The following is a 16,074-nucleotide window of genomic DNA, read 5'->3' as shown; positions in this document are numbered from 1 at the left end:
ATTACGGACCAAGTATTGTTCTAATGTCAAGTGCATATGCCTTAGTAACTTGAGAATTAAGCATTTAATTTTTGACTGTAGCTTGATGAAGCCTTATGTACTTTATGTAAAAGAAAGTGTGTCTTCACAAATGACCGAGAACGTTGATGTTTTTGACTTTTTGCATTCATTATCAGTTGTTTCGCTTGTCAGTTTAACGACTAAGGGCGGATATTTTTCCAATCTCCAAGGTCAACATATTGTACAGACCTGCTTGTGCCTAAACCCCATTAGTACGTATACGTTGGCAGAAGATCAAATATGCACTTTAAAGATCCTGTAATCCATGTCAGCGTTCGGTGGGTTATGGAAACAAGAACTTACCCAGCATGCACACCCCCGAAAACGGAGCATGGCTGCCTACATGGCGGGGTAAAAACGATCATGCACGTAAATGCCCAATCGTGTACACACGAGTGAAGGTGGGAGTTGCAGCCCACGAACGAAGAAGATTATTCATAAATTATGATTATCATTATCATTATTATCACAGAACCCAACCAACCACACTTGTTGCGTGTTATCATAACTCAAAACACGTCCCACAACTTCGCACAAGAACTTCAAAACCAAATACAATCAACGAACACTCCTGAGTAATCTGTTAAATCCTGTCCAGTTGATCCATTTAATCACAATCTACCATCGAGAACGTGATTCTCTCCACGTCACTATGTATTTGTTTATTTGTTCTTATTTACTTCTTCACTGGTTGTTTCTTTCTTCTTCTTCTTCTTCTTCTTCTTCTTCTTCTGTCATATGTCATGAACAGTGAGTCTGCCAATGGTCATGTTCATATCTACTGTCAAGCCTTTCAGCAGAATCCTAGTCACGGGTGCAAAAAAGAAGCGATGACCGTCAGTAGTAACTGTCACTGTTTGCAAACTGGAAAATATACACATTTCAGCATCACCGTGTTTGTGTAACGTTCACAAGCCGTCAATCTAAATCAAGCGAAAAATCATGTATTTATGACAGGCATTAAGTATGTTACAAGTTCCTTAGCATGTTGTTCCTCAGCTGTTTGCGAGTACGTACATGTGTAAAATGTTTATTTATTTATTTATTTTTAACATGAAAATTTCCAGTTGTGTTTGGAAAAGACAAGAAACCAACACCGATAACAGAAGAAATGTGTTTATATATATATATAATTGATAAGGGCGGGGAGGGTGTGTGGGTTTTTTTCCACGCTTTTTCACAAAGCAATTTCGAGAAGAGCGTGGCAGGGGAACGGCCATGTTTTCTCGCAACCCAACACTTTCTCAAAATGTACGAGAACGCGTGGGACTGTGAGAAAGCGTAGGCTGACACATTCCCCCCCCCCCACACACACACACACCCCACCACCCCACCCCAACCTTCCACCTCTGCTGACTTGCCCACCCCCCTTCTTCCAAGGTATGCCGTTCGTCAGCTGTGTGTAGGATGGCTCTCCTCGCTGGCGAGACGTAAAACCAAGACCCCCACCCCCTCCCCACCCCCCTTTAATGTTGTTGTTGTTGTTGCTTGCTTGTATGTGTGTGTAGCCCCCTCTACAGCCAACTGATGCAAAAGCTGATCATTTTCTGTTTGCCCGCCACGACCGCTAAAGTGTGGTGGTGGACCATGGATTCTGTGCTGTGTGTTATTGATGGGCGTTTCTGTTTGCACTGTGCGATCAGGCCGGTGGGAGTCCCCCCCCCCCCCCCCCCGGACGTTTTTTATTTTATTTTATTTATTTAAAAAAAAATTAAATCAGGAAGGTACGGTCGTTAATTCCGTGCCTTTTGAGAGATGTCCCGGCCTCCCTCCCCCTTCCCATCCTCACCAATCATTTTCATTCTGTTTCTGGTCCATCACCGGCACACGGCTTTTTTCTTTTCTTTTTTTTTCTAATACGCATGGCTGATTTGATCTTTTCAACCGTTGGATCGTAATCAACAGCACTGTCAGATGATGCCAGTCATGTTGTCATGGATGATGGAGATCGCTCGTTTCAAAAGGTCTGGATTTTTTCCCCTTACTTCTGTGGAAAGTGTTAGGTAATATCGTAATACCACCAAAGCTGCACCTTTATATATATATATATATATATATAATTAAACAGTAAAGAGTGGTAACTCTCTCCATTACACAAGGTACACAACTTCAAGTCAGTGATGCTTACGCTACCGATTCAGCGAGCACACAGGTAAATAAAAGGTACATTGGAACAAACCCAGACACTTCCTTAAAAAGGAAGCGCCGGGCCTGTCCTTATGCCAATCATCTGACATGTGCACACAGCAGCAAAGACAGAAGAAATGTGCAAACACAAATTAGCTTTTATTCAAGACTGGCATCCTGAATAAGCCACACACACACACACACACACACACACACACACACACACACATATATATATATATATATATATATATATATATATATATATATATATATGCTAGCAACTTTGTGTTTCAATTATTTGGTTTAGTATGATTGGTTGTAGTCCTCTTCTTTCATGCCTTTGAAAGACTATGAAGTCATCGATCTATCTGCACTAGTCCTGGTTTCTTGAAGGCAAAAATAACAAAATAATATGCAACGTTTTCGACTGTTGAGATTCTCTTCGTTTCTTTTTTTTCACACAAGCGCAGATCCAAGTACCGAGTCTGAAGAATTTCTTTGGCAGCCGCCTGAGCATTTTTCATCCTGCAACCTAAGGATGATATTTCCCCACCTCTCTTGCCACATCTGTTTTAGGTTTTAAGGTATTGGCGTTTATGTATTGCACCTGATCCCCACGATGAAAGCGAGACAACGTTTTGTTAAAATCCATAGAAGGGTTGTTTTGTTTTTCTATGTGGTGATGAAATGTATTCGTTAACCATGACAGAGCCTCTGATCAGGGAAGGGCAATGGATGTCCACCTGAGTTTGAGTCTGATGTCGCCCTATGGCCAAACAGCATACAGTTGGAGACTTTTTATTTTAACCCAACAGCCATTCATTCCCTTGGTATATTGTAACAAAGCCTTGGGATTGGGGATATTACTCAGGTTATCTCCTCTTACGGAAACAAAGTTAGATTTGGTATTTCTGATATTGCCAGCCATCGTTTAAGATACAGGTCCAATGGTGAACGTGAACAGATGTGTCGCTTGTGTCAAAAGGGAAAAGAAGATGAGATCCATTTTTTGTTTTGTTGTCCTGCCTATTAGACCTTAGACTACAGTTAATTGAACCCAAATATTATAACAGCCCTTGTAGTTTAGATTGATTCCTATATTTCAATGTACATGTGTCACACCTCTTCAGTAAGGGGCTATGGCTTTTATTTGAATAAAACATTTTGTTTCGTTTCGTTTCCTCTTACGGAAGCGGGTTGGGGGTTGGGGGATGAGGTGTGTCCACCCACTGTCTCCCCTCTCCCACTTCCCCACACGCTGAGGCATGCTTTGTCTCACGCTAATGGGTCTGGGTTCGAATCCCGCTCTCACCCTTTCTCCGAGTTTTGACTGGAAAAATCGAACTGAGCGTCTAGTCAATCGGATGAGACGATAAACCGAGGTCCCGTGTGCAGCACGCACTTGGCGTACTGTAAAAGAACCCATGGCAACTTGAGTGTTGTCCTCTTGCAAAATTCTGTAGACGAAATTCACTCTGATAGGTACACAAATATATACATATATATGCATGCACTCAAGGCCTGACTAAGTGTGTTGGGCTGTACTGCTGGTCAGGCATTTGCACAGCAAATGTGGTGTAGCGTGTATGGATTTGTCCGAACGCAATGACGCCTCCTTGAGAAACTGAAACTGAAACTAACGTTAATTGCGCATGGCCCGTGAGAGAGGCAGTTCTCTAAGAAATCTGAGCCTTATCAATGAGCTGTATTTAAGAATTTAAAATAAAATAAATAAAATAAAATAAAAACCAAAATCCCCAACCAGACTGGATATGTATGGCTTAAACTACAAGGTTCACAAAAAGTAAAGGACCACTTCAGAACGTGCCCGATGTTCCTCTTAACCCTTTCACCGCCAAGCTCGCATTTATGCACAGGCGTGGTAGAGGACCCATGTCACTGAAAGTTGACCATTCATTGGTCTGTTATCCATGAACCTACTGCTCTTAATGTTCGGTGGTAGGATAGGCCATATTTTCTATACATCGCAGGGGGAATCCCCAGCTATTCTTAGCCATTGTCTTTTCTGTGTTTACACCACAAGGGAATTCTGTACTCTAAACTGACTGGCGGTAAAAGGGTTAACGGTATGCGAACATGATACTCAATTTCCGACAAACAGCAGTGTATATGTGACCAATGAAATGAGCACCACTCCTAACTTGAGGAGCTTTCTTCCACATGCACTTCAGTTGTTGTTTTTTTGTTGTTGTTGTTGTTTTAAATACATTCTTCTTCACGGCCATATTTTCTAAATCACTTGATAACTGTCATTTTTCACTCAAAGATCGTTTTGTTTTTCAAACACATTCGAGCTTTTCATTGTGTACGTGTGGATTAAAACAGCAGTTTGTGTGTTCAGTTGGAAGTGTAGAATAGTAAATCATATGCAGCATGCATGATCTAAAACATTTCAGATTTTTTTAATTTTTTTTTTAACACATTTTTATTTTAAAGAACATACCAGATTTTATGAACTGGTCCTGAGGGGCGCAACAGCTGAGTGGTTAAAGCGTTGGTCTTTCCATCTGAGGGGTCCGGGTTCGAATCCCGGTCAATGCGCCCGGTGGGTAAGGAGTGGAGATTTCCCCTCCCCCTCACCTTCCCACCCACACACACGCACGCACGCACACACGCACGCACGCACACACGCACGCACGCACGCACACACCCACCCACCCACACACACACACACACACACACACACAAGCGCGCGCGCACACACACACACACACACACACACACACACAATTACCATTATCGAAATGACCAGTTGTGAAGATCGGAGAAAGTCAAAAATAGTGAAAGCAGTTCAGAGATAAACACAGGGAAGTGAAGAAAGAGAAAAAAAAGAACAGACAGGACAAAAAGGACAAACAGCGACTGAAAAACAAAACAAACACACACACACAAATAATAAACAAGAGACACACACCACACCTACACCCCCCCACCCCCCACAAATTTTTTAAAGAAAGAAAAAAAAAAAACAGGGCATTTCTAACACATTATTTTCAGAAGAGAGAATAATTACTGTTCATACTAAAACAGATTACGGGTCAAAAGTTAGAGATACCACAGCCTTTCACGGCCACCGGAACAGTGAATTTACATCCACCGAGTCTCTGGCTGGACACAGGGCTGCAGGAGACCAGCCTTCTCGTTCCGCCCTGTTAATGAATTAAATCGACCTTCCCATTCACACCTGGCTCTCCCAGTGAGGAACATCGGAGTGAAGCGCCTCTTCCAACGACACAACGCCTTTGCCGAAAACAGGGGGGCTCAAACCCCCCGACAGCTGGTGAACTACTGGATCAGAAGTCCAGCGCGAATCCAGTTGTCACGACACCTCTCTTCTTTAATAACTGGGAGAGCCGTGGGGAGGATGGTAGAACACAAGGGGAATGACAACAAAAGGTAAAAGAAAGAGAAAAGACTGGGTCATAGCAAGAACTCGGGGACAAAACGATTTTGGACCATGTGTTGTGTTCACACCCTAATGCTGTGCTTCCTCTTCACAGAGGGATTTATAGCAAAACACACAGCATGCCCACCAGCAATAAAACAAGAGAGGCAAGGCCTTCAAGACTCACTTGTGATACACTTTAAAAATTTTTTTTTAAATCCAAGCTTTTTATGTATTGAGTATAATTTCAAAATGTAATGTTTAAGATGAGAAAGATCAGTTTAAAGCAAATTAAATCCCCTAGCATTAATTACAGAGTAATTTCCCTTTTTTACTATCTGCACCAAAACGTTTGCAAAAAATTTCCATGCTTAGCAAAAGAAGTTCCTGTTTGAACAAAAATGATAATAATGACTGCTCTTGTTGTTGGGTCAGAATATCGGATCAAAGTGCCAAGTTCAGAGAATACAAAAATATAAATATACCAGTAAATGCAGTTTGCATATAATTAGGCTTCATTTTTTATTTTTTTGTGCCCATCCCAGAGGTGCAATATTGTTTTAAACAAGATGACTGGAAAGAACTGAATTTTTCCTATTTTTATGCCTAATTTGGTGTCAACTGACAAAGTAGTTGCAGAGAAAATGTCAATGTTAAAGTTTACCACGGACACACACACACACACACACACACACACACACACACACACACAGACAACCGAACACCGGGTTAAAACATAGACTCACTTTGTTTACACAAGTGAGTCAAAAAAGGAAAAAGAAAGAGGAAAGACTGGGTCATAGCAAGAACTCGGGGACAAAACGATTTTGGACCATGTGTTGTGTTCACACCCTAATACTGTGCTTCCTCTTCACAGAGGGATTTATAGCAAAACACACAGCATGCCCACCAGCAATAAAATAAAATGATTTTTTTAAACGCTCCACCGGTCAGACCAAGGAGTAAAACGGGCTAATATCTGCATGATACTATCTCGGAATGGACAGATCGATATCTGTTGTGTTTTCCCCCTCTGTGGACACAATCTTGTTTGTCAGATCAATGACTGAAGGAAGATCCGGCGTTGAGATATCACTTGTTTGCTTTTTTCTGAGCTGTTCGATCTTGAAGGGAAGACAGGGCTTGCTTCTGGATCTTCGTGGTCTACACCGATCTAGGATAGATCCAAACGGGAGCTGCCGTGGGGAAGTGGTTAGCGTCGCGGACTGACGGCTAGAAGGACGCGGGTTCAAGCCCCAGCAAAGGTGTGTTGTTGTTGTTTTTCTCTCTCTCTCTCGGCCCGTGGCCGTCTCCAACCCAGACTTGAGTGTGCTATATGGACTCGAATGAGGAGACTGGGTCCACACTGACCACACTGTCGAGGGCAGACTACTTCATGGATACGTCTTTGAGAGTGTTATTGCAGAACTTCCCTCTGACCAACGCTGCAAGTGTCTGTATTTCTTTGCCTCGAAGTATGAGTGCATCTTGATCAAAAAGTCCTAAACCAAAATGAACCCCTATAGCAACATCTACATCACCGAATCATCATTCAATATCAACAAATATAGAAAACAAAATGTTCCAAAATTATATCCCCCCTTCCCCCCCGCACGCCCCACCCCATTCACACACACACACACACACACACACACACACACACACACACACACACACACACACACAAGAAAAACAAAACAGAATCAATTGCGATGACTGTCAGAAAACACTCGCCAACGATGTATTTCATTGCATGGTGCATGGGTATTAGATGACCGTTTCCTTCTTTGTTCATGATGTTCTTTTGTTGTGTCGATTAATCCTTAAGGATTTCATGACAATAAATTAAATCGAGTCGAGTCACAATTAATCCGAATAAAAATAGAAAAGATGATTTTTTTTTTAAGTAAAAAAAAAAAAAAAAAAATGGGAGCAACCGTGCCATGAAGGATGCAGTGAAACAGAAATTCATTACAGGAGACAAAAGTTCCGGCTCCACTCTCTGAATGGCTGACCGACAGACGAACTCATCGACGGATAGACAGACTAATCTAGCGGACCAGTCAAACGGATTTTCATGAAAACTCGTTTCCTGTCACAGTACAGAAAGCTCCCCCGGGCAATAGATGACGGGTGCAATAGCCGAGTGGTTAAAGCGCTGGACTTTCAATCTGAGGGTCCCGGGTTCGAATCTCGGTGCACCTGGTGGGTAAAGGGTGCAGAATTTTCCTATCTCCCAGGTCAACACATGTGCAGACTTGCTAGTGCCTGAACCCCCTTCGTGTGTATACCCACGCAGAAGATCAAATACGCACGTTAAAGATCCTGTAATCCATGTCAGCGTTCGGTGGGTTATGGAAACAAGAATATACCCAGCATGCACACCCCCGAAAACGGAGTATGGCTGTCTACATGGCGGGGTAAATAAAAACGGTCATACACGTAACCTGTTACATGTTTGTCTGAGTGTGTATGCGTGTGCGTCTGAAATGTGATTGAATGACACAGGAAACGAATGATGAGCGCTCAGTGGCAGCCGTCAGTCGGCTCTACCCAGGTAGGCAGCCTGTGGTGCAAATGTATGTAAAGCGCTTAGAGCTTGGTCTCTGACCGAGGATAGGCGCTATATAAGTATCCACATCAATCAATCAATATACCCGCTGGCCATTTCAACATCGCCACTGATATATATATATATATATATATATATGTATGTGTGTGTGTGTGTGTGTGTGTGTGTGTGTGTGTGTGTGTGTGTGTGTGTGTGTGTGTGTGTGTGTGTGTGTTTGCGTTTATGCGTAACTCAGCACCACTCAGAGAATTCATTTCTATAATTGTTCAATGAGAATTTGGCCCCAAGGGAAGAGTTAAAAAATGCAGATGTTTTAACAGACAGATGTTAGTTCCCTGAAACTCAGCACTGTGAGGCAAGTGTTTCTCTCTCTCTGTCTCTCTCTCTCTCTCTCTCTCTCTCTCTCTCTCTCTCTCTCTCTCCCCCCTCCCCTGTACCCATTATTTGAATGCATTCTAGTACTATAATACTTGCCAGATCCGAAAAAAACATTCAGGCAGGAATCAGCCTTCAATTCTGACCAGTTGAATTTCACGGCCGGGGGTCATTCCTGGCTTGTCTACACAGGCCATGGGTTTAATCATGGCTAGCTAGATTTCGCCCGGGATAAAAACAACAACTAGGGTAGGAATAGGCTGCAAACAAAACAGGAAAACAAAAACAAAAACAAAACACGTGTCCATTTTGTGAACACCACAGGGGAAAAGAAATTCATTTTGTGTTGCAATGCACTACATTCTTTCTGAATGATAAACTTTTAAATTTGCATTTTTTTTCTTAGTTTTTGCATGTGAAAGCACGTCAGTTGCTGATACAAGCGTTTGGCTGTATATCGTCAAAACGAAGCAGTCAAAATACGTGTTTTACATTTCCACAGGGAATGTATTGGTTTGTTCACATTCACCAGTTTATAACCATCCAGCCACTGGCACTGATCAATGGCCGATTCGATGAAACAACTCAACGTGTTCGTTCTTTCTCTCTCTCTCCCTCTCTCTGAATCCCTGTGTGTGTGTGTGTGTGTGTGTGTGTGTGTGTGTGTGTGTGTGTGTGTGTGTGTGTACGTGTGTGCGTGTGTGTGTGTGTGTGTGTGTGTGTGTGTGTGTGTGTGTGTGTGTGTGCGTGTGTGCGCGCGCGCACGTGACCCTGAAAAAACACTGTTTAAAACTGTGAGCGTGATGAAAAACGTCAAGTGACGTACCATCAGAATCAATGGATCAATCCACTTCATGTTTTATCAACCACACACAGAAAATTGCTACCGAACGTGTTGACAGAACGAACGAACAAAAGGGTGGGGTTTTTTTTCTCACCAGGCATAGTAACATCGATGTGTTTTGTTCAATTAAGTCCTGCAGAACAAAAAAACAACAACAAAAAACAAAAAAACAAAAAAACAAAAAATTGAGGACGGGGGTGGGGGGGGGGGGGGGGGAGAAAAAAACGTGAAAATGAAAGAAAGCGAGCAGGAAGCTAGACAAACACAAAGAATGAGAAAAAGAGACGGGGGAGAGAGAGGGGGGGTGGGGGAGGCAAGGGGGGGGGGGGGGGGGGGGGGATGGAACAAAACATGACGAACACAAAGACTGACCGACTGTACCTTTCCGTTTTATTTTTTAATGAAGTCCCCACCCCAACCCCATCCTCCCGACCCAAACTATTAACCCCCAAAGAATTAGAAACCTGCTCACCTGACTACTGGGTGGGAAAAATGAAAGGTGTGTGTGTGTGTGTGTGTGTGTGTGTGTGTGTGTGTGTGTGTGTGTGTGTGTGTGTGTGTGTGTGTGTAATGCTATAAAAACAAGGCGGGCTAAATATTTACCGATGTAAGAGAGAGAGAGAAAGAATATCTATCTATCTATCTATCTATCTTTCTATCTATCTATCTATATATATATGTGTGTGTGTGTGTGTGTGTGTGTGTGTGTGTGTGTGTGTGTGTGTGTGTGTGTGTGTGTGTTTTAACTTCCATCAATTTGCAACTTTAACTCACTCAGTACGGCCAGTCCTCTCTTCTCCTCTACACAGATCCCTCGGATGTCCAGTGGGTGTCTGAATGACCCAACCTTTAGCTTCCGTCGTCAGAATTGTGGTATTCTTTGTCACCATTCACGTCTTCAGTATAAGAGCTTTCCGCTTGCAATATTTTGATGATGGTAATTGGGGTGAAATGCTGTTAACGTCGTCTCTTTCGCCGTTCGTATGGAGAGAGTTAAAACCAGACCACAAGTGCATTAATGCCATACGTACCGCAGTTTCTCATGCTGCGAGTTCAATATGCGTTTCAAACCCAAACCCAAGTAGGAGAATGCTCCAATCAATAAAATTGTGTCAATCAATAAAATTGTGTTAATGATTTCGACTCAGACCTCGGCAAGACACAGATCCAGCTGGATCTTCAACTTCTCCAACGGGATGAAACAAGGCTGCGTTCTTGCTCCCACGCTGTTTTCCATCTTCCTCAGCATGATGCCAGAACAGGCCACTCGGGACTTGGATCAAGCAGAAGGGGTCGACTTCATCCGCCTCCGCACGGATGGAAACCTTTCTTAACCTGCATCGGCTGCAAGCTCGCACCAAGACCTTGTAGAGAGTGATCCGAGAGCTTTTGTTTGCCGGTGCTGCTGCTCTGGTGACGCACACTGAAAGGGGGGGGGGGGGGGGGAGGGGGGGGGCGGGGGGGGGGGGGGGGTCTTGCAGCGTGTCGCTTTGAAGAAGCTGCTGACCTCGTCGGTCATGATATCAGTCTGAAGAAAACTGAAGTCACTCATCAGTCCGCCCCCACCCACACCCCCCAACAGGGGCAGAACCCATCAAGCATAGCCATAAAGCAGACACAACTGAACATCGTCCAGTAGTTCTGCTGTATCAGGAGCATGATCTCCACTGACGCCGGAACTGACAGGAAAGTGAGCGACAGACTGTCCGAGGTCAACATGGCCTTTGGAAGGCTCCACAAGAGAGGGTGGGACAAACACCACCTCAAAACAGATGGTTGGACAACCACCATCTCAAAACAGATGGTGGGACAACCACCACCTCAAAACAGATGGTGGGACAACCACCACCTCAGAACAGATGGTGGGACAACCACCACCTCAAAACAGATGGTGGGACAACCATCACCTCAGAACAGATGGTGGGACAACCACCACCTCAAAACAGAGAGTGGGACAACCACCACCTCAAAACAGAGTGGGACAACCACCACATCAAAACAGATGGTTGGACAACTACCACCTCAAAACAGATGGTGGGACAACCATCACCTCAAAACAGAGAGTGGGACAACCACCACCTCAAAACAGAGAGTGGGACAGCCACCACCTCAAAACAGAGAGTGAGACAACCACCACCACTCAACAGATGGTGGGACAACCACCACCTCAAAACAGATGGTGGGCCAACCGCCACCTCAAAATAGATGGTGGGCCAACCGCCACCTCAAAACAGATGGTGGGACAACCACCACCTCAGAACAGATGGTGGGACAACCACCACCTCAAAACAGAGAGTGGGACAGCCACCACCTCAAAACAGATGGTGGGACAACCACCACCTCAAAACAGATGGTTGGACAGCCACCACCTCAAAATAGAGTGGGACAACCACCACCTCAAAACAGAGAGTGGGACAACCACCACCTCAAAACAGAGAGTGGGACAACCACCACCTCAAAACAGATGGTTGGACAGCCACCACCTCAAAATAGAGTGGGACAACCACCACCTCAAAACAGAGAGTGGGACAGCCATCACCTCAAAACAGATGGTGGGACAACCGCCACCTCAAAACAGATGGTGGGACAACCACCACCTCAAAACAGAGAGTGGGACAGCCATCACCTCAAAACAGATGGTGGGACAGCCACCACCTCAAAACAGAGTGGGACAACCACCACCTCAAAACAGAGTGGGACAGCCATCACCTCAAAACAGAGAGTGAGACAACCACCACCTCAAAACAGAGTGGGACAACCACCACCTCAAAACAGATGGTGGGACAACCATCACCTCAAAACAGAGAGTGAGACAACCACCACCTCAAAACAGAGTGGGACAACCACCACCTCAAAACAGATGGTGGGACAACCACCACCTCAAAACAGATGGTGGGACAACCACCACCTCAAAACAGAGAGTGAGACAGCCACCACCTCAAAACAGAGTGGGACAACCACCACCTCAAAACAGATGGTGGGACAACCATCACATCAAAACAGATGGTGGGACAACCACCACCTCAAAACAGAGTGGGACAACCACCACCTCAAAACAGAGAGTGGGCCAACCACCACCTCAAAACAGATAGTGGGACAACCACCACCTCAAAACAGAGAGTGGGACAACCACCACCTCAAAACAGATAGTGGGACAACCACCACCTCAAAACAGAGAGTGGGCCAACCACCAGCTCAAAACAGAGAGTGGGCCAACCACCAGCTCAAAACAGAGAGTGGGCCAACCACCACCTAAAAACAGAGAGTGGGACAACCACCACCTCAAAACAGAGAGTGGGACAACCACCACCTCAAAACAGAGAGTGGGACAACCACCACCTCAAAACAGAGAGTGGGCTAACCACCACCTCAAAACAGAGAGTGGGACAACCACCACCTCAAAACAGAGAATGGAACAACCGCCACCTCAAAACAGATGGTGGGACAACCACCACCTCAAAACAGAGTGGGACAACCACCACCTCAAAACAGATGGTGGGACAACCACCACCTCAAAACAGAGTGGGACAACCGCCACCTCAAAACAGATAGTGGGACAACCACCACCTCAAAACAGAGTGGGACAACCACCACCTCAGAACAGATGGTGGGACAACCACCACCTCAAAACAGAGAGTGGGGCAACCACCACCTCAAAACAGAGAGTGGGCCAACCATCACCTCAAAACAGATGGTGGGACAAACACCACCTCAGAACAGATGGTGGGACAACCACCACCTCAAAACAGAGAGTGGGGCAACCACCACCTCAAAACAGAGAGTGGGACAACCACCACCTCAAAACAGAGAGTGGGACAACCACCATCTCAAAACAGATGGTTGGACAACCACCACCTCAAAATAGAGTGGGACAACCACCACCTCAAAACAGAGAGTGGGCTAACCACCACCTCAAAACAGAGAGTGGGACAACCACCACCTCAAAACAGAGAATGGAACAACCGCCACCTCAAAACAGATGGTGGGACAACCACCACCTCAAAACAGAGTGGGACAACCACCACCTCAAAACAGATGGTGGGACAACCACCACCTCAAAACAGAGTGGGACAACCGCCACCTCAAAACAGATAGTGGGACAACCACCACCTCAAAACAGAGTGGGACATCCACCACCTCAAAACAGACAGTGGGCCAACCACCACCTCAAAACAGAGAGTGAGACAACCACCACCTCAAAACAGAGAGTGGGCCAATCACCACCTCAAAACAGATGGTGGGGCAACCATCACCTCAAAACAGATGGTGGGACAACCACCACCTCAAAACAGAGGGTGGGACAACCACCACCTCAAAACAGAGATTGGAACAACCACCACCTCAAAACAGAGAGTGGGACAACCACCATCTCAAAACAGATGGTGGGACAACTACCACCTCAAAACAGATGGTGGGGCAACCACCACCTCAAAACAGATGGTGGGACAACCACCACCTCAAAACAGAGAGTGGGACAACCAACACCTCAAAACAGATTGTGGGGCAACCACCACCTCAAAACAGATGGTGGGGCAACCACTACTCAAAACAGATGGTGGGACAACCACTATCTCAAAACAGATGGTGGGGCAACCATCACCTCAAAAGAGATGGTGGGACAACCACCACCTCAAAACAGATAGTGGGACAACCACCACCTCAAAACAGATGGTGGGACAACCACCACCTCATAACAGAGTGGGACAACCACCACCTCAAAACAGAGAGTGGGACAACCATCACCTCAAAACAGATGGTGGGACAACCACCACCTCAAAACAGATGGTGGGACAACCACCACCTCAAAACAGATGGTGGGACAACCACCACCTCAGAACAGATGGTGGGACAACCACCACCTCAAAACAGATGGTGGGACAACCATCACCTCAGAACAGATGGTGGGACAACCACCACCTCAGAACAGATGGTGGGACAACCACCACCTCAAAACAGATGGTGGGCCAACCACCACCTCAAAACTGCTGCTGCTGCTGCTGCTACTACTACTACTAATGATATAATTTGATTTATAAAGTGCCTTTCCATGGAAAACATGCTCAATTGCGTTGTACAACGTAGAGACCGATGTTAAAAAAAACCCCACTTATTTCAACATTGCTGGGCTGGACGTTCCTCCAGAACAGGAAGACCACCAATTAGAGGACCCTCACAACGTCCAAAACCAATGCCCACCTGTGGACTGGGTTACCCAGGCCGTTGGCTGATGTGCCTGGCGTCACACCATCCGCTTTTAGTATCCATAATTCCTTTGATGGGTTCTTTTTTCTCGACAAATACACCGAGTTCTGAATTCCATTCACTGAGCCGCGAGCCCCTTCAAAGCAAGCATGTCTGTCTGAGTGTGTATGTGTGCGTGCCTGAAATCTGATCGAATGACTCAGGAAACGAATGATGAGCGCCCCAATGGCAGCCGTCAGTCGGATCTACTCGGGTAAGGCAGCCTGTTGCGCAAATGACCCCGAGTTTGTAAAGCGCTTATAGCTTGGTCTCCGACCGAGGATAGGCGCGAAACAAGTATCCATATCAATCATCAGTATCCATATCAATCATCAGTATCCGTATCATTCAGCAGTATCCATATTAATCATCAGTATCTATATCAATCATCAGTATCCATATCATTCATCAGTATCCATATCATTCATCAGTATCCATATCAATCATCAGTATCCATATCAATCATCAGTATCCATATCAATCATCAGTATCCATATCAATCATCAGTATCCATATCATTCATCAGTATCCATATCAATCATCAGTATCCATATCATTCATCAGTATCCATATCATTCATCAGTATCCATATCAATCATCAGTATCCGTATCAATCATCAGTATCCGTATCAATCATCAGTATCCATATTAATCATCAGTATCCATGTTAATCATCAGTATACATATCATTCATCAGTATCCGTATCAATTATCAGTATCCATATTAATCATCAGTATCCGTATCAATTATCAGTATACATATCATTCATCAGTATCCGTATCAATCATCAGTATACATATCATTCATCAGTATCCGTATCAATCATCAGTATCCATATCAATCATCAGTATCCATATCAATCATCAGTATCCATATCAATCATCAGTATCCATATCAATCATCAGTATCCATATCATTCATCAGTATCCGTATCAATCATCAGTATTCGTATCATTCATCAGTATCCGTATCAATCATCAGTATCCATATCATTCATCAGTATCCATATCAATCAGTATCCATATCAATCATCAGTATCCATATCATTCATCAGTATCCATATCAATCAGTATCCATATCAATCATCAGTATCCATATCATTCAGCAGTATCCATATTAATCATCAGTATCCATATCAATCATTATTCATTCCAGCTGTCGTGCCAGCCTGGATGAGAAGAGGACATTGCAGGAAAAAAAACCCAACAGGGCCCAAACAGATACTACCACAGATCAGACATTTCCCTGCAGCCGCTACAGAACAATTTCCCGATCTCAAAGTCATCGCTGACCAATCTTTAGGCAATAATCATCATGGATTTGTCACAACATTATGTGAAACTGTTTAGTTTGTATGAACAATACTACCAGGCCTTCAGAATGACCAAACTTTTTTTTTCTTCGTTCGTTTATTTATTTATAGTCTGTTCATGTAAGATGATGAT

This window comes from Babylonia areolata, chromosome 7 (genome assembly GCF_041734735.1).
Source record: "Babylonia areolata isolate BAREFJ2019XMU chromosome 7, ASM4173473v1, whole genome shotgun sequence".
Lineage (NCBI taxonomy): Eukaryota > Metazoa > Mollusca > Gastropoda > Neogastropoda > Buccinidae > Babylonia > Babylonia areolata.
Note: the sequence above shows the minus strand (reverse complement) of the source record.